This window comes from Ursus americanus, chromosome 21 (assembly GCF_024610735.1).
Source record: "Ursus americanus isolate L20-20 chromosome 21, mUrsAme1.1.p, whole genome shotgun sequence".
Lineage (NCBI taxonomy): Eukaryota > Metazoa > Chordata > Mammalia > Carnivora > Ursidae > Ursus > Ursus americanus.
Genome location: NC_142147.1, coordinates 3,904,831 through 3,923,782, shown reverse-complemented (window position 1 = coordinate 3,923,782; position 18,952 = coordinate 3,904,831). Strand labels below are relative to the sequence as shown.

At 46.3% G+C, this 18,952-nt stretch overlaps 1 protein-coding gene across 3 annotated transcripts in view; it reads left to right on the top strand.

Annotated features, from left to right (window-relative positions):
• The window catches only part of KIAA0513 (KIAA0513 ortholog), a 61,153-nt gene that overhangs the window by 816 nt on the left and 41,385 nt on the right, over positions 1–18,952 (top strand). The window lies entirely within an intron of this gene.

The window sequence follows — 18,952 nt, the reverse complement described above, 5'->3', positions numbered from 1 at the left end:
GGAATTGGAAAGGGCAGGATTTGGTCTTCCTGGAGCTGGATGCATTTTCCCGCCCATACCGGGTTTGCACTTGCCTACGTTGCACCTTGATTGGATTTCAGAGAACGACTTTGCAGTGGGCTCTAGCCATGGCCACCTCCTCTAACTCTGTGGTTAAGTGTGGGGCAAGGGTGCCGACCTACAGACCGAGCAGGAACTTACCTCTCTGCTGGCACAGGTGACGCGCCCTGAGATGTGGAGGTTGTGGCTGTGGTGAGTCAGTGGTAGAGGCTCGCAGACAGCTGTCAGGGGCCAGGCTGCCCCCCAGACCATTGTCACCTATTGCTAATGTTTCAGAGTCATTTCAGGAGAGGGACCCCCTCCGGGAACCGAAACCAGAGCAGCCAAGATATAGAACAGGGAATTAAAAAAAAGAAAAAAAAAAGAATGATTTTGATTGGTTATGCATGAGCACTCCTCCTTGGGCTCTTACGCATTCCCGTTTGGAAGTTTGTTTTGTCTTTGTTCACAGTCTCTCCCTTCCACTCTCACTTGTTTTTATGTCCATTTTGTTCAGAAATAGGAGTGCTTACGCATTTGAAACACAGGGAGAGAAGCTTTTGAGATCAGCTCACAATGAAAAAGTTGACTCAGGAGATTTTCTTTTTCTATAAAAGAAATGAAGATGACTGAGGACTCACACATAGGCACTCAGTGATTATTATTATCTCTATCCTCTTGTATGGTTCTGGGATACATTCCCATGTTTTTTTGTAGTGTGTGTCTTTTGTATGGCCTGTGTCAGTTAACGTGAAGTTGTGGTTTGTATTATTTGAGAATGTAACGAGTAAAAGCAGTGAAAAGCTACTACTGGATGACATGAATAAATCATAAACCTTAAATAATTTGCTACAGGATTCCAGAGAGTAGAGAACAGCAATTCTCTTTGATGACCATTAACTTTGGTTCTTCAGAGGTAAATTGCCTTATGGTGACCCCAAGAGAGGACGTCTTTTAGGACAATCCCAAGAAAGGTTTAGAATGGAATGAGTCGTGCTATATGCCCCCCCCCCTCTTGCTGCTTCTTCCCTCAAAAAAAGAAAATAATCAGGTTTAAAGAAACATCAAAAGCAACCTGGGAAGATTAAAAAACAAAAAAGTCATGCAAATTCAACCAGCAGCAGGAAAAATACACAAAGGGAGGAGTAAAATCCTGTTGCTCATAATAACGCCTCACTTCACATGACAGAGTCCTTTACGAAGGGCTTGTGCACAAAATCTCAATTGAGCTTCACGATAAACTTGGAGTGATAGGTGATGTTAACATTCCCATGTCACAGATGAGAGGACTGAGGCTAAGCGAGTGCCCAGAGTCGCTTAGGCCCTAGGGGGGAAGTGAAATGATAAACCTAGCCATCTGGTCTCAGCCAGATGCAAGTCTGTCATCAGCCTATGGAATGGGATGTGGGAAGGCTAGGACATCCCAGCGCATCCAAGGACGCCAGGGCTTCCCCAGCATCCGCTCCAGAACATTCCTCTCTCCCACCACTTGCCTCTTCACTAAGTCAGCTCAGCTCCCCAGTGCAGCTGCACCTTCACCACTTCCCCCACCCAAGCCTGAGAGAGTCTGCGTCTACTCAGATTTGTTTATCCGTCTTTGAGAAATCTAGTAGGAAGTACAATTGCAAGGAGCCTCTTGCTCAATTGCTCGGTGTTTCTAAATAGTCTAGGTGTCTTTAGCTGTGACGCAAGAGAGCAAAGCAGTTCTAGGGAAACATGTCCTTAGAGTTTTCCTTGTCCTCCACCCGGAAGAGCAGTGTGGTGGTTGTGAAACGTGGGGAGCTGACCCAGTAGTTTTGTTTATTGGATGCTAAGTATTCTATACGTGGCATTGTCTGGATTATGGTGACATCTTTTTTTTTTTTTTTTTCTCCAAACGGGACACAGCTGTTCTCATTAGAGAACACACTTTGATCCCACTTTCTAGATCTGGGCATCCAGATCTGGAAAAGGACTTCAGGGGGGACGTTATCTGAGTTGTGTTTCAGTGGGCAGTGGTACAAAACAGAATTAACAGCCAAGACGATCTTAGGGCACAACAATGCACGTATAGATCTGAATGAGAGCGATGACAGTTCCAATCTACGACTCCATGCTTAGAGTATTGTGTTCTTTTCTGGACATCACATTTAAAGAAGACATAGAAAAAAATCAAGAATATTCATTGGAAATTACTACAGTGGTGAGTGAATTATAGCTGGCAAGCCTGAGAATCTGAGGAGCCACGGTCACAGAAGGTTCAGGGCTATCATTAATAAACTTGCTGCGTAGTGGCCCAAGAACCAAAGGATGCAAGTTATAGTTAATGAAGGCTTTAGTTTTTTTTAAAGATTTTACTTATTCATTTGAGAGAGAGAGTGTGTGTGTGCACAAGCAGGGGGAGGGGCAGAGGGAGAGGGAGAGGCAGATTCCCTGCTGAATAGGGAGCCCAACACGGGGCCTGATCCTAGAACCCTGGGATCATGACCTGAGCCAAAGGCAGACACTTAATCAACTGAGCCAACCAGGTGCCCCGGGAAGATGTTAGTTTTAAGAACTTTATCATGTCAGACTAATCTTTTAAAAACTATGGGTTGGATCATACCTCTCCCCAGTGGCTTCCCAGTACTCTGGGGATTGAATTCAAACTTCTCACTGTGGTCTACTTGGGGTGCTATATGAGTGCTAGCTGACCTTTCTTGTTTCTCCAGCTTCATCAGTTACCACTCTCTTACTCACAAAAATCCCACCTCCTTCTTATACCTTGAACACATCCAGTTTCACTCTGCCTCGGGGCCTTTGCACTGGCTCTTCCTTCTGCCAGATTTTCCCTTGGCTGGCTCCCTGTCATTCAAGTGACTGCTCTGATGTCACATCCTTAAAACTTAACTAACAACTTAAATAGTTTCTTCCTGGTCCCCAACCCATGCACTTTATTATACTATAGTGTTTTATTTTCTTCATAACAATATCAGAAATGATCTTCTTTGAGAAAGCTTTTGTTGTCTGCTGCCCATTTACCACGGTATCTATCGGCAGTGCCCCAAAGAGTGCCTGGCATATAGTAGGTGCTCAATAAATATTTGTTGAATGAATGATTTTAATGACAGACCTTTTCAGAGATGGGAGGGATTGCTGTCTTGGGAGATACCAAGTTAGTTTTCTTGTACCGGGGACAGTCAGACGTAGGCTGACTAGCCAGCCATTGGGCAAGACACTTTAAGCACTAGAGAGATAGGAAAACCAGATAACTTACTGTGCTCGTTTGCGGGGGCTGCTGTAACAATGTACCATAAACGGGGGGGGGGGGGCTTAAGATGACTCCGTTTATTCTCCCACAGTTTTAGAGACCGGAAGTCCAAAGTCAAGGTGCCAGCAGCGTTGGTTCCTTCTTAGTTCAGAGGGAGAATTGTTTGCTGCGTCTCTCCCAGCCTCTAGTGGTCTCCAGCAATCCTTGTGTTCCTTGGCTTGCAGCCTGTATCCCTCCAGCCTCTACCTCTATGGTCACATGGCCTTCCTCTCCCTGTGTGTGTCTGTGTCTCTCTCTCTGTGTGTGTGTGTGTGTGTGTGTGTGTGTCTTTTCTTCATATAAGAACACCATCAAATTAGTTGTATTCCATTATGACTTTATCGTAATGTAACTAATTACATCTGCAGAGACCCTGTTTCCAAATAAGTTCACCTTCACAGATTCTGGGGGTTAGGACTTCAACATATCTTTTTCAACAATTCAATGTATAATACCTTCTTACTTCAGGGTCTAGTGACATTTTAAAGGGAAAGACTGGCAGGAGGTGCTGGGTTCCCTTTAGGGATAATAACATGGATTTGAGTATTTTGACATAAAGCATTGTGCTCTTTACAACTTGCAAGGTAAGTGGTGTCAAAGTGAGGAGGCCACGGGTCCAAGCAATTGACTGACTTGCCCAAGGTCAAGAAGACAAGATGAGTCTCCTGCATCGGATTGGAAGGCCTATGGCCTCTCCACAGTCCTCCACCCCCGCCTGCTAGCGGATAGGTCTTACTAGTGGCGCAAGCCCAGGGTGGGATGCAGGATTTGTCTGATGGCTCTGCGGGAGCCCTGGAGGGATTATTTCCTTCCTCAGCGGTTTGCTTTACCCTGGCCTTGTAGTGAAGGCATGGCTGTCCCACAGTGAAGTAAACGGTGCAGGCCTGACATCCCCAGCAGGAGGCCTCATGTGGCCAGCTCTGACAGGCGCTAGAACCTCAGGAGAAGTTGCATTTCCCCTTGTTGGGCTTTCCCAGTGATTCAGAGGGGCTTTTCCATAAGGTTTTAAGAGTTCTGGGTTTCGGTGTCCCAGGTTATGACCCGGAAAAAGTATTGCTGATGTTCCAAGAATGAACCATCCAGGAATTCATGGGGAAACTTTGTATTTTGGGGGCTGGGGATAGGGGAGTGCATGAGAGCAGGGCAAGCTGCCAGCGAAATATCCGAAATGATTTACACCTTCGCCTTTGAGACCTTTTCATTTCTGACTCTGTTAATATCGCCTTATCAAGGGAGATAGATAATCCCTCCCTTATTTAATGTGATGAATTTTTGGACAAGCTAATACATGCAGATGGTACAGAATTCAGATGATCAAAAAAGATGTCCAGTGAAGAGCAGTTCCTGTGTCTGCCTTCCCTGCCCTCTCCAGCTTCCCAGTCCCCTCCCCAGGGGCACCCATCACCCCCAGTTTTCCTCTGTCTCCTTCCAGATCTGCTGTCCCCTTTAGTGCCCCTGAGTGCCACCTCCCCATACACACACCTGGGGGGCCGTGCTTACATCCCTGCTTTCCATTCTTCCTTCCTGCTGCATTTTCAGAACCCCTTCTGTGGGGACCTGATGGGCCCATGAGTTCCCATGTGTAAGGAGCTGATGGCAGTACGTCTGCCAAGAGTTTTATGTTTGGAGGGAAGGTGCTCAGAAGAAATGAGTCTGTGATGTAAAATGTGCGGCTCTGAGGCCAGAGGGTGAGGAAAGTGCTCCCATTCCTGGGGTGGTTCTCAGAGTCCAGTTCCTTTAATGTCAGGGTTAGCCCTGACAGGAGGCAAGCTGGGGGAGCATTCTGGGGGAGAAAAGTGGGGGCGGCGGTTGTGCTCCTGTGGGGGTGGGGGTTGTTGCTGGGACGGGTCTTGCTGACTGGCTTTGCTCTGCCATACCCAGCAGTGTGCTCAGCGCTGTCTGGGGTCATCACGCTGGCCCCCACAGGAACTCCCCTGCCCGCTGTCTACAGCTCCTAAGGGCCGCGTTGGCATGCAGCTCCAGGCAGCTTGTCTTTCTGTCCCAGGGTCCAATCCCGGTCCCCCTCCGGTCGGGGGCGGTTCTCATCTTTCCTTGTTTTAGGTACGGTGTAGGGGTCCCCATTAGAACAGCAGCTCCTTGGCTCTCCAAGGAAGAGCGACTCCCGTGTGGCCTGTGTGTGAGGTTGGTGCTGTGCAACAGAGCAAGAACGTTACGTAAGAAGGATCTGCCTTCGTCCTCAGGGGTTTTCTGGGCTCATTCCAGAAACATTCTCTTGCTTCTCACAGTCCAAGACGAATGACCGCGATTTGTTCCACCGTACGAATAATCTCCAGCAACTGCTGAGGGAAATGGCAAATTTGGAGGGGGGGAAAAAGGAGAGAAAAGGGGATTTTTTTTTTTTTTGGTTAATTACTGAATCCACTTAGGAAAACACCATATTCCTCGGTGACGTCCTTTCATAAGCCAGGTGTGTGTTCTGAGGCATTTTCCTGGCCTTTGCATCCCAGCCAGGCATGACTCAGAGCAAATGACTCACCAGTGGCAGGAGTGACCAGTGAGCGAGGGGAGAAACGAGGATCTAGCAATAGTGGAGCAAATGGCAAATGGAAAATACCAAAGCAAATGAGCTCCGAGGGCTCCTGTTTGCTGACACTCTTGAGTTAGGGCTTGTGGGGGTGAACCCAGGAGGCCGAGATGCAAAAATAGGGCCCAATTAAAAGGGCCGAAAGCCTCATGAGAGAAGAAAACCAAATTTTGAGTTAATAGTAAAGGAGCAAGAATGAAGTAAGTGCATTACGTGAGACCAACACAGTGACAAACCTAAATACCTCTAGTTTTAAAAACGTAGTTAGTTTGGTGGTACAAGGAAATAGGAAACCAGTTAACAGAGGAAAGCTAGGCCAACACCCTCCCTGCTCTGCGAGGAGGCAGGTTAGCTGAACTTCATTACGCAGCGGGATGGCTCTGAGAATCCCGATGCTCGATTTGGATAATCACTGGTGCCTAGGTGGCTCAGTCGGTTAATCGGTTAAGCGTCTGACTGTTGGTTTCGGCTTAGGTCGTGATCTCACGGTTGTGGGATCAAGCCCCACATTGGGCTCTGTGCTCAGCGGGCAACCTGCTTAAGATTTTCTCTCTTCCTCTCTGTCCTCCACTTTGTACTCTTTCTCTTTCTTAAAAACAAACAAACAACACCCCCCCCCCAAAGCAACAGCTTCATTTACCTGCTCTTGTGGTGGAAAGAGGTATTATATATAATCAAAATTTTAATGGAAGTTGAATTAACTAGACTTATCTATCCTATGGGAAAGAAGTAGCATCTCTGATGTCATCTATCCTCTTTTTGTTTTTAAAGATTTATTTGAGCGAGCATGCGGTCTCTCTCACACTTTCTCTCTCAAAATGGGGCGAGGGAGAGAGGAAGGAGGGGAGAAGCAGACTCTCTGCTGAGCACAGAGCCAGATGCAGGGCTTGGCCCCATAACCCACGAGATCACGACCTGAGTAGAAACCAAGAGTCGGGGGCGCCTGGGTGGCGCAGTCGTTAAGCGTCTGCCTTCAGCTCAGGGCGTGATCCCGGCGTTATGGGATCGAGCCCCACATCAGGCTCCTCCGCTATGAGCCTGCTTCTTCCTCTCCCACTCCCCCTGCTTGTGTTCCCTCTCCCGCTGGCTGTCTCTCTCTGTGTCAAATAAATAAATAAGATCTTAAAAAAAAAAAAAAAAAAAAAAAGAAACCAAGAGTCAGCTGCTGAACTGACTGAGCCACCCAGGCACCCTTCTTGTCCTCTTCTAAGTAACCCTGCCAGCTGCCCCGGAGTGGCCAAAAGCCTGAGGGGTCCCACGAGGTTGATGCCTCCCTCCTGGTGGTCCTGCTTCTGTTCTTGCTTGAATGGCAGTCCTCTCCCCACACAACCAGCAGAGTGTAGCATCCTGGTTAAAACATAGATGAGATCATGATGTTCCCTGATGCAAACCCCCATGCTCTCCCATGGCTCCTGGGATGAAATCCCAACCCCTTAGCTTGGCCTTCAAGCCCCTGCCTTGTGCCTGGCCCGCAGCCCAGTCATCCTCAGCTCCTTCCCTCCCTCCCCGTGTCTCCCCGGCGGAGCCACACTGCCTCACTGTTGCTCTAATGGACCAGGTTCATTCCCACTGCAGAGCTGTGAATTTGCCATTTCCTTGGGCTGGGATGCTGGTCCTCCAGATAGTAGAGTGACCCTCCCTGGCCTCTCAGGCTGGAGGAGCTCCCCACCTCCATCTGGTTTCTCCAGCCCAGCACTGCCCAGTGGAAATATGGGGTGAGCCGCACACGTTGTATTAAGTTTCTAGCGGCCACACTAAACAAGTAAAGAGAACAGGCAAAATTAATTTTTATCATGGATTTTATTTAATCCAGTATATCCAAAATCTTATTCCCACATCTCATCAATATAAAAATTATTAATGAGACATTTTACGCTCTCGTTTTGTGTTAAGTCTGAAATCTGATGTGGTCAGTGCAGCTCAATTTGAGTGAGCCACATTTCATGGACTTAATAACCATGTGTGACAAGTGGCTACTCTGTAGGATAGCGCAGCTCTAACCCATTTGTGCTTTTATATTATTCACGGCACTTATGATGGACTGTAATGATTCCTTGATCTCTTTGTTCTCCGACTAGAACATAAGCTCCCTGAGGGCTAGGCTTTTGTTTGTCTTATTCATCTGAAACAATGCCTGGCACACTGAAAACACAATATTTGTTGAATGAGGGAGCAAACCTACGACAGAATGAACACCACATCCTCTTACAATTCCAGAGGCAACTAAGTAGCCAGTGACATTTCGAGCCTGTTTTAATCAGAGGAAATCAATGCACAAGGTTTCCTGTGACCAATAATATTAACTGTTTCATATAGAGACTTATATATTGTCTACAGTCTCTTGTGAGTGCTTTTTATTGGATTTTTTTGGAGGGGTACAATGATAACCAAAGAGAGAAGGGTTTTCACCGGGAAGCACTTAACAGGATTGAGATTGTTCGGTGTTGTTTGCTGCTGGGAGTTAATATAGATCAGAGATTTCAACTGGGGGAAGCATCCAGAGACGTTTTTTTTGTGTGTGTGGTTTTTTTTTAATAAAAGATTTTATTTATTTATTTGACAGAGAGACAGCTAGTGAGAGAGGGAACACAGGCAGGGGAAGTGGGAGAGGAAGAAGCAGGCTCCCAGTAGAGGAGCCCGATGTGGGGCTCGATCCCATAACGCCGGGATCACGCCCTGAACCGAAGGCAGACGCTTAACGACTGAGCCACCCAGGCGCCCCCCAGAGACGTTTTTGATTGTCGCAATTTGGGGGTGCTTCTGGTATCGGTGGGGAGAGGTGGGAGATGCTGGCTAGCATCTTGCTGTGCACACACAGGGCAGCCCTGCCTGCGAAGAATGACCCAGCCCAAGAGCTGACAGTGCTGCTGTAGGTCAGCCCTGCCCTAGACCAGCGTGGCGCCCACCCTGGTGGCGTTTCTGAGTCGCCTCTGAGAACGTCAGGAAGGTTATTAGTCTCTGGAACCTTGACAGGTTTTGTGCAGACCCCATTTTTTCGTTCCCTTCTGTCAGGTTAAACCTGTCCCTGCTTATCGGTTCTTTTTCTAAAAGGGGAGACTGAACAAAACTGCCTTCAGCTAAAGCATTTGAGAGGAAAGAAAATTAGCTTCCCTTTTAAAGTGGGAGTTAGAATTCTGCAGGGAGGACATCTGGAAGAGCCTGTGTCTTCAGGGCCGCAGATCAATACACTTGAAGCACCTCCTGAAAGCTATTTCGTTACCCTCTGAGCAAAGCAGCAGCTGAAACTGATTTCTTTTCAGTTACATGCAAGGAAACATCTGCCAAGTAGCTTTTAAAAAAATCCTTATTTACACTCCAAAGCAGGATTGGAGCACAGAATTATGTGCATTTTAGTTCTTGTTATACATTAAGGCCCCCAAAATAAGAGACTTCGGCTCCCACGTTATTGGGGGTAAAAAAAAAAACCGAGTGATTATGTATGTTTCGATTTTCAGGTTTTGGGGAATACAGTTGACTCTGGAACAGCAGGTTCAACGGGTTTGAGCTTCACGGTTTGCTTCTATGCAGATGATACAATACAGTGTCATAAGTGTATTTCCTCTTACGATTTTCTAAATACTGTTTTCTTTAGCTCGCTTTATTGTAAGAATAGAATAATACACGTAACATAAAACACATGTTAGTAGACTGTTTACATCATCGGTAAGGCTTCTGGTCAACAGTGGGTTATCAGGAGTTAGGTTTTTGGGGAGTCAGAAATTATATGAAGATTTTCAACTGCGTGGGGGGTCACCCCACCCATTGTGGTTCAAGAGTCCGCTGTACCTGCAAATACAAACTGAAGGTGTACCAGACTGGGCGATCGATGCTTGTTATCCCTTCCGACTCTCGAGCGAGATCTCCGTGTGTATGCATCAGCGGTGTGCAGGGTGTCTACTGCCGCTTCCTGCTGTTCTCTCTGCCAGGAGTATCTTCCCTAGTCTGACCGGCAGGCTTCTACTAGATTCAACCCGAAGAATGTAGTCTTTAAAGTCTCCCCCAGGGCAGAATGGAGCGCTCCTCCTCCTGGGCTCCCACTGACAGCTGCATCCTGGAGTTAGAGTCCTTGTGACGTCGCTGTGATCATTTCCTCATATCTGTCCCTCCCGCGATCACATTGGGGAAAGGAAGGCACGTACCCTGTTGTTCTTTGTACCCCCAGGACTTACCACAGTCCCCACTACATGGTAGGGGCTTAATACATGTTTGTCAAACAAAACCTGAACTGTAAAAATAACACCTTTCACCTGTCCACATTGGTACTGCCACCATCAGAGAAGAAAAAAGAAGCAGCAGCCACATTCTTTGGCCTAGGGCAGTGACATTCCAGAACGTGGCCCTGAGCCGGAGATGACAAACCAGCCCAGGGACGAGAGTGACCATTTTCCCTGGTTGTCCTTTACCCATTTGGTGATGCTGTGGGCAGAAAGTGTTGGCTCTAGACGCAGCTGTGTATGAACCACTGTTTGACTTTGCTGCCTTGACGTCACCCTGTTACTTTGCTGCTCTGGGGCTCACAACTACGTCCATGAGTCTGTGCCTTTCCCCCCGAGCTTCCCTCCCCTGTCCCATTTTTGTCTGTCTGCCAGCCCCCTACCACCTTCCGGAAATCTGAAGTCTCATCCAACTCTAACATCATGGGGTTTTATTTGAGTTGAACAAGGTCTAGAATTATTTAGGGGTAACTGTTTTGTTCCCACTCCTTTGCAGGCATCTCCTTTTTTAGTGTTATTTCTCGATCATTCCGAGTTTTTCTTTTCCCCTTAGGCAGTGAGTAACGTCTGTGAAAACCTAGCATTTGTGGGTGACCAGTGCTGAGATTTGCTTGGAATTAGGAAAAAGGAATTAGGAAACCTCTTTAAATGCTTGTAGTGTAAGTGTCTAAGTCAGACGTTGCCTGCATCCCCCCCACACAGGAAGACCCCAGGATTGCGTCTTCTCCCGTAGAGATGGGTAAGAGAGGGTGAATCCACGGCATCTGTTTGGAGGGTCCTTATCCATACCCCAGGTTCGCACAGATACCTGTTTGCGTTACTGCAAGACTGTGGCATCCAGCTCTGCTTGGTCTTACCCAGACTCTCACTTGGCTCTCTGGCTTTGGACAGCTGTTTAACTTTCCCAAGCCTTAAAGCTTTTTTCAGCCACAAAATGGGGATTCTAATAGACCTAGCCCACATGTTACGGGAGACTTAAATCAGGTTTTTCATATAGAGCATTAGCTCGGTGCCCAGGGTGTAGTGAGCATGAATGTTAGTGGTAATTACCATTTCACTATTAAAAAGTATTAAATGATAGTAATAGTTAGCATTATAGGATAGAACAGCTTGGCTTTCTCACACCACCGCATTCACCAAAACAGCAGTAGGAAGCAGGGACTTTGCCCTACGAAAGAGCACGTAACACCGGGAGCACAGTGGCACTCAGGTGTGGTGGGACAGCCCAAGCATGCATGGGAGAGGAAGGAGCAGCGACTTTTGAGATGTCTGAAAATGGCATCCTTTTATTCAAATACAAACTTGTAAGGGGAGAAAAACTTTAGAAAAATGTGATTGTCTATAGCTTCTAGAACGGGTGGTATATAAATATTTAAAATGTTTGATAGAAAGACCTGTCATGTCACATCTAAGGCCACCTGGCAGAATTGCTGATGCCCTGTCATGAGATCCAGCAGGGAGTCTCCGTGTGGGCTTGCGTGCGTGCGTGCGTGCGTGTGTGTCCATCCCTCTCTTCTCCTCCATTTGTCCTTCTGTCTCTCTCTGTCTCTCTCTGATCATTGCAACAACCTAGCAGGGATGGTCTGGCCAGAGGCACTTGGTGAAATAATCCTTTCCTCCATGTCATGTGTTGGGGGATTCTGAGTCCAAAAAAAGCATACTTGATCTCTTAGGTTAAAACTGAGAGTCTGGAATGGGATCTGAGGAAGATACTCATACGTGCTCAATAAAGGAACAGCAGTTGGGAAATGGGGCAAATCACTCCAGGAAAGAAAACAAGCAAAGCAGGCCACAGAGGTGGTGGGGGCCCGGAAGCAGGTGTCCTGGCTCCTTTGCTGTCCCGGCAGAGGAACCAGGAATGTCCTGTCTTGGTTCTCTGGGGCCTTGGTGTGTGACTGTCCCTGGCCCAGGCCACCCGGGGCGGAGAGACAGGCTGACGACTGGCAGAGGTTTGGTCAGGCTGTGGCAGAGCAGGGAGAGTGTGACCCCCACCCCACGGCCGCACTGCCTCCAAAGACCAGGGCACTGCCCTGCATGGCTCCCAGCGGTTCTCTGTTCTCTTGGCTTGGGTTGTTCTGCCACGAGCCGATTGTGGTGACATCTAATTGCCTGAAATGCCTTACATGGACTTTTGTGCCCTTAGGAAGGCCCGCGAATTTTTCATCTCTGTCTCCTTAAAACCACAGTGGCTCGGAAGGAAGGAGGCCCTGGTTACAGAAGGCTTGTCTTTTTCGCTCAGGGTCACTTGGTGAGTTCTGTGCGGCTCAGGGCCTTTGTCCAGTCAGTACTGAAGAGGCTGGATCCTCATGTGGGTTTGTAGGAACGAGGCGACCCTGTGCCAGAGTGCATGTCAGGGCTGGGGGCCCCAGGAAGGGGAGATGGTGGTCTCCTGTGTCACCCAGGCAGGTCACAAGCTTTCAGAGCTGTGACTCAGAAACCAGGCCCCTCGCTCATGGCCCCAAAGGGGGAGCTTTGACTGCATTCAGTTTATTGTGATGCAGAAGAGTGGGACCCCAACTTCACTAGCAGCTTTGGAGACAGTGTCTCCCCCCACTATTACTAGGTCAGGAGGGAAGGAATTCTCCATTCCTAGTCATGTAAATGGTCTGTAACCGTCAGAGATACACTTCTGGGCACATCTGTGGCATGACAGAGTGGAAGGAGAGGAGGAAAGGACCGCCACACAGCTGGTCTCAGCTGCTCAGGGCTGTCGGTGAGCTCCGTTCTTTGGGGAGAGACAGTCCTGCTTAAGCAGATGCCCCACGCCCTTGTTTTAAGAATGTAACAGAGGGAGTTCTGAAATTGGGTTCCACTTCTTAATGATCCTAAGTCATTGTCACCTCAGAGAAGGTGACCAGGTTCTGCCCTGTGTGTGGGGGCCTGTGCTCCAGCCTGTTCAGGCCGCGTGGACGCTTGTCGCGTCCGATCAGCAGTCGGCTCAGGGCTCTCTGGAGCCCTTCTGTGTGACCAGCCTTGATCCTGACATCTAGCTTGGGCTTTTTGTACCCCTCTCGGGGGCAGGGCTGTGCTCCTGACGGGCGAGGCCCATCATCCAGGGGCATCCACTTAGGGAGAGGTCCAAAAGGAGGTGTTGGCAGGTGCTGGGTCGTGCTCAGGAGGTGAGCTGCGTTCTGGCTTCTCGGATGCAGGGAGGTGCTTCTCACTTCACGTTGGTCTTTGGCTATTTGCCTTCGTGTAGAGAATCTGGCAGGAGTCATGTCTGTGGGTTTCCCTCATTAGACCTTTCTCGCTGTGTGTCTTTTCCCACCATGTGGTCATGCCTGCTATGGGTGGCTGTTCTACCTGTTTGGGTTGAAAACAAAACTGACTTAATCTGGAGTGCTTTTTCCACGCATGACTCTCTCTTCCCCGTAGACAAAGGATGAAAAAAAATCACAGGGGTGCCTGGGTGGCTCAATCATTAAGTGTCTGCCTTCGGCTCAGGGCGTAATCGCGGAGTTCTGGCATCAAGCCCCACATCAGGCTCCTCCGCTGGGAGTCTGCTTCTTCCTCTCCCACTCCCCCGCTTGTGTTCCCTCTCTCATTGGCTGTCTCTCTCTCTGTTAAATAAATAAATAAAATCTTTTTAAAAAAAAGAAAAAATCACAGAAAAATTAGGGACTCTGGTATTGTAGAATTACCCACTTCTCTGCCTCCTTTCCCGCAAATGTGATGCTCGATGCTGCCTGACAAGAACTGGGACAGTTTACCCACGGGAAGCCCTTCTCCCCTGCCGTAATCATGTCTGGCCATTCTCTGTCCGCTGGACCCTCGATTGTTCTGTTTCCCTCATACAGCAGAGGGACAATTCCTTTCCCAAGAGAGTGGGTGTTGGTGCATGACCTGCAGAGGAGGGACAGCCTCGCTGGGGCCAGCACCGTCCTTTGAGGCCAGCTGGTGGCAGAGAGGAGATGGCTGACTCGGTTGCTCCACATTCTCCAGGGACCCACGTTCAGAACCTGCTTGTCAGGAAGGGTGTGGAGCTCCAAACAGACACCTGGGAGAAATGTGGACAGAGAAACCAAAGAATCTAGGACGCGCTCCAGGCTGGATGATGGGTGAACGTCAGCCAAGCAGCTGGAGAGCTGGGTCTCTAGAGCCCAACTTTTTCTAAGAAAAGGGAACTGCCATCTACTTATCCCCTTCTATTTCTGGGAACTCACCTGGCTGTTTCCACCTCTTCTTTTTTTTCTTTTTAATTATCCAATGGTAAAATTGACCTTTTCTTGGAGTACATTTCTATGAGTTTTAAAACATAGAGATTCATTTAAAAAATAAAACATAGAGATTCTTGTAACCACTGCTGCATTCATTTAGGAAACAAAACATTTTCTCCATCACCCCCCAACTCTCCTTGGAATCTCCCTTGTGTTCACACTCACCCCCATCCCTAACTCCTGGCAACCACTGGCACGTCTTATAAATGGAATCAGACCATAGGCTAACGTTGGAGAATGGCTTCTTTCATGCACCGCAGTGTGTCTGAGGGCCACCTGAGGTGTTACGTGTAGTAGGATTTTATTGCTGAGAGGTAGACCCTCGTATAGGTAGCCCACAGTGTGTATTCATCCACCTGTTGGAGGACATCGGGTTGCTGTCTTTGAGGATTACGAATAGAGTCGCTAGAAACATTTGTGTACGGATTTTTATGTGAACCTAAGTTGTTGTTTTTCTGGAACACGTATGTAGGAGTGGCATTGCTGGGTTGTATGATAAGTGTACGTTTAACTTGATAAGAAGTGACCCGAATCTCCTATGCAGAATTCCGAATCATGTCTGCAGATGCTCTACCGTGAAGGAGGTGGGGCGTCACCACCCACTCCTTAAGTAGGGGCGGCCCACAGTGAGGTCCTTCCGAAGAGCATAGGGTGGAAGGGGAGGTTGACAAAAGAGCGCGCTGCTGTGGGGAAGCCGGATAACCCTGCCCTCAGCCACGATCAAGGTCAGCAGTGAGAAGTACTGTCCATGGTATATGCCTCTGATACGACGTGATGACAGTGGTGCTTTACTTCTGGTCTTCCTCCCCAAAACCCATACCTCCAGTCTAGCCGGGAGAAAAATGTCAGACAAATCCCAGTTGAGGAGCATTTTACGAAATATCCGGCACATACTCCTCAGAATCGTTAAGGTCATCAAAACCAAGCGAAGTCTGAGAACCTGTCAGAGCCGAAAGGAGTCTTAGGGGACACAGTGACTAACTCGGGGTCCTGGAACAGAAAAAGGGCATTAGGGAAGAGCTGCGGAAATAGGACATGGCTTATTAATAAAAGATGTGGAAACTTGATGTGGGTTATGTGGGAATTCTCTACTATCTTTCTAACTTTTCTGTAAATTTAAAACTCTTCAAAGTGAAAAAAGTTTATTAAAAAACAAAACCAAACCCCTGCCAAACCGTTCTGCATTCCCACCAGCAGCATGTGAAGAGTTCCAGTTGCCCACCATCACCGTCAGCACTTGGTACTATCAATATTTTATTGTAGCCGTTTTAACAGATGTTTAATTGTAGCTTGTCATGGTCTCAACTTGCCTTTCCCCATTGGCTGATGATGCTGACCCCTTTTCACGTGCTGACTTACTATCCACGTGGTCTTTGTGCTGTGTCTGTCCTCCTTCCCCTTGTTAGTAAGTTGGCTGCTGCTTCTTACCGATATGTTTCAAGAGTTCTTTCCACATTCTGGACACAAGTCCATTGTTGGCTCTGTGACCTGCGGATATTTTTCCCCCAGTCTGTAACTTGCTTTTTCATTGGTTTAGCAGTGTTTTTCACACAGCAAAATCTTTGTATATCCAGTATATCAGCTTTTCCTTTTACGGATGGTGCTTTTGAGGTAATGTCTAAGAACTCTTTGCCTTGTTTTATCCTTGTTTTAAAAGTTTTGTGTGTCACGTTTTACATTTAGTCTGTGATCCATTTGACTTATTTTTAAATGAAGTGTGAGGGTTAGGTCCAGGTTCTTTTTACCTACTTCTCTCTCTCTCTCTCTCTCTTTAAGATTTTATTTTTTAGTAATCTCTCTACCCAGTGTGGGGCTTGAATTCACAACCCCACGATCAAGAGTCGCACACTCCACAGACTGAGCAGGCCAGGTGCCCCAGTCTTTCTCTCTCTGTCTCTGTCTCTCCATCTCTCTATCTATTTTCTCACTTTCTCCCTGTCTGTCTTTCTCTCTCTGCCCACGAATGTCCAGTTGTATCAACACTACTTGTTAAAATGACTATCCTTGGGCAACCCTCTTGGGTCCCCTCCCTCTTTGGGGGCCTTGTAGTCTGTCATTCAATAAACTTCACAATCGCTCAAAAAAAATTAAATGACTATCCTTGCTTCATTGAGTTGCTTTTGAATCTTTGTAAAAGATTAGCCGGCTGTACTTGTATGGGCTGTCTCTAGATGCTGTCCTGTTTCATTGATCTGTGTTTACCACCCGTCAACATCACACTGTCTTGACTACCATAGCCATCGTAGTAAGTCTTCAAATCAGAAAATGTGATTCTTCCAACTCTACTCTTCTCTTTCAAAGTTGTCCTAGCTATTCTAGTTCCTTCATCTAGCCATATAAATTTTAGAATACGCTTGTTTATATCTATAAGAAGAAGTTCTTCCGGGATAGGAACTGTGTGAAATTTAGGAAATACCAATTTGGGGAGACTCCATATCTTTACTGTGTTTGGTCTTACAATCCTCAGACACGGTATGTATCTCCTTTATTAAGTCTTCTTTGGTTTCTTTCATCAGTGTTTGGGAGTCTTCAGCATACAAATACTGTACATGTTTTGTTAGATTTGTGCTTAAGTATTTACTTTTTCAAGTTATTGTAAATGCTATTCTGTTTTTAACTTCAGTTTCCAAATGTTTATTACTGATATGTAGAAATATGATTGAATTTTGTGTTAACCTTGTCTCTTGCAAACTTGCAAAAGTCACGTGTTCTAGGGATTTTTTTAGAAAAAGATTCCTTTGGGGGACTCTGGCTGGCTCAGTCAGAGGAGCTTGCAACTCTTGACCTTGGGGTTGTGAGTTCAAGCCCCACGTTGGGTGTAGAGATTACTTAAATAAATAAATACTTAAAAAATAAATTCCTTAGGGTTTTCTATGTAGACAGTATGTCATCTGTGAATAGAGAGGATTATTTTCTTCTTCCCAGTGTTTTTTTCAGTACCTTTTGATATCTTTCCCTGGCCTTATTGCTCTAGATAAGACTCGTGTTGTACTGTGTCAATGGAACTGATGAGAGCTAATATCTTTGCCTTGTTCCCAACGTTCTAGGGAAAGCATTCGGTCTTTCACCATTGTGTATGTCAGATAAAGAGTTTTTATAGATGTTCTTTATCAAGTTGAAGAAGTTCCCTACTATTCCTATTTGCTGAGAACTTTTATCATGAATAAAGATTGAATTTTGTCAAATCTATTTTGTTGTTGGATCACTCAGTATGGTCCTGTGTGTTTTCTTCCATGCAGCAGATCACATTGTTTAATTTTTGCATTGTATTCCCAGGATAAACTCTACTTGCTCATATTATTCTTTTAATGTGTTGCTGGAGTTGATTTGCTGATGTTTAACATGTCTACATTTATGTCCATGAAGGATGCTGGCCTGCCATTTTCATGTACTGCACTGTCTGTGTTTGACTTGGTAGAGTAATACTGGCCTCATAAAATGAATTGGAAAACGTTACCTCCTCTTGCAGTTTCAAAGAGAGATTGTGTGGAATTGGTGTTGTTTATGTAAAGGCTTGGTAGAATTTGCCAGTGAAACCATCTGGACCTGGAGATTTTCTTTTTGGAAGGTTCAAAACTATCACTTTCTTTAATAGTTATGGGACTGTATGCATATCCATGTCATCTTGGGTGAGTTTAGGTAGTTGTGATTTTTAAGGAACTGAAATTAACCATCTTATCTAGCTTGTTGGCTTTCTATGTGCCCTCATCATTCATTCATTCATTCATTCATTCATTCATTCATTCTTAGAGAGATGAGGAGGGGCAGAGGGAGAGGGAAAGAGAGAATCTCAAGCAGGCTCCATGTGGGGCTCGATCTCATGACTCTGAGACCATGACCTGAGCCGAAATCAAAAGTCAGATGTTTAACTGACTTAGCCACCTAGGAGACCCTCTTGTCATCCTTTTAATGTGTACAGGATCTCTAATGATATCCCCCTCATTATTCTTGATACTGGTGATTTGTGTCTTCTTTCTTTCTTCATTGATCTTGCTAGAGGGTTATGTAAGTTTAATGATCTTCTCTAAGATGACATTTTTGGTTGCATTGGTTTATTTCTCTTTTTTAACCTCATTGATTTCTGCTCTTTACTTTTCCTTTATTCTACCTTTTTGGGGTTATTTCGATCTTTTTCTAGTTTTTATTTTTAATTTTTTAAAGATTTTTTTATTTATTTGAGAGAGAGAGCTGGTGGGGGAGGGGCAGAGGGAGATGGAGAGAGAAACTCAAGCAGACTCAGCACTGAGCGTGGAGCCCCACCAGGGGCTTGATCCCATGACCCTGGGATCAGATCTGAGCCAAAACCAAGAATCAGAAGTCCAACCAACATCACCACCCAGGCACTCCATTTCTAGTTTTTAAGATGGAAGCTTAAATTATTGATTTGAGACCTTTGTTCTTATCTAACCTAAGTATTTCATGCTATAAATGTCTTTTTAAGCTCTGACTTAGCTACATTTCATAGACTTTAATTTGTTGTATTTTCACTTTCAGTTGAGTACATTTTCTCGTGTTCTTTGGGACTTCCTTTTTGACTAGCGGATTGTGTAGAAGTGTGCTGTTTAATTTCCGAAGGTTTGAAGATGTTCCTGCTACGCTTCTGTTCATTTCTAGTCTAATTCCATTACGGTCAGAGAACATACTTTATGTGATTTCAGTTGTTGTAGAT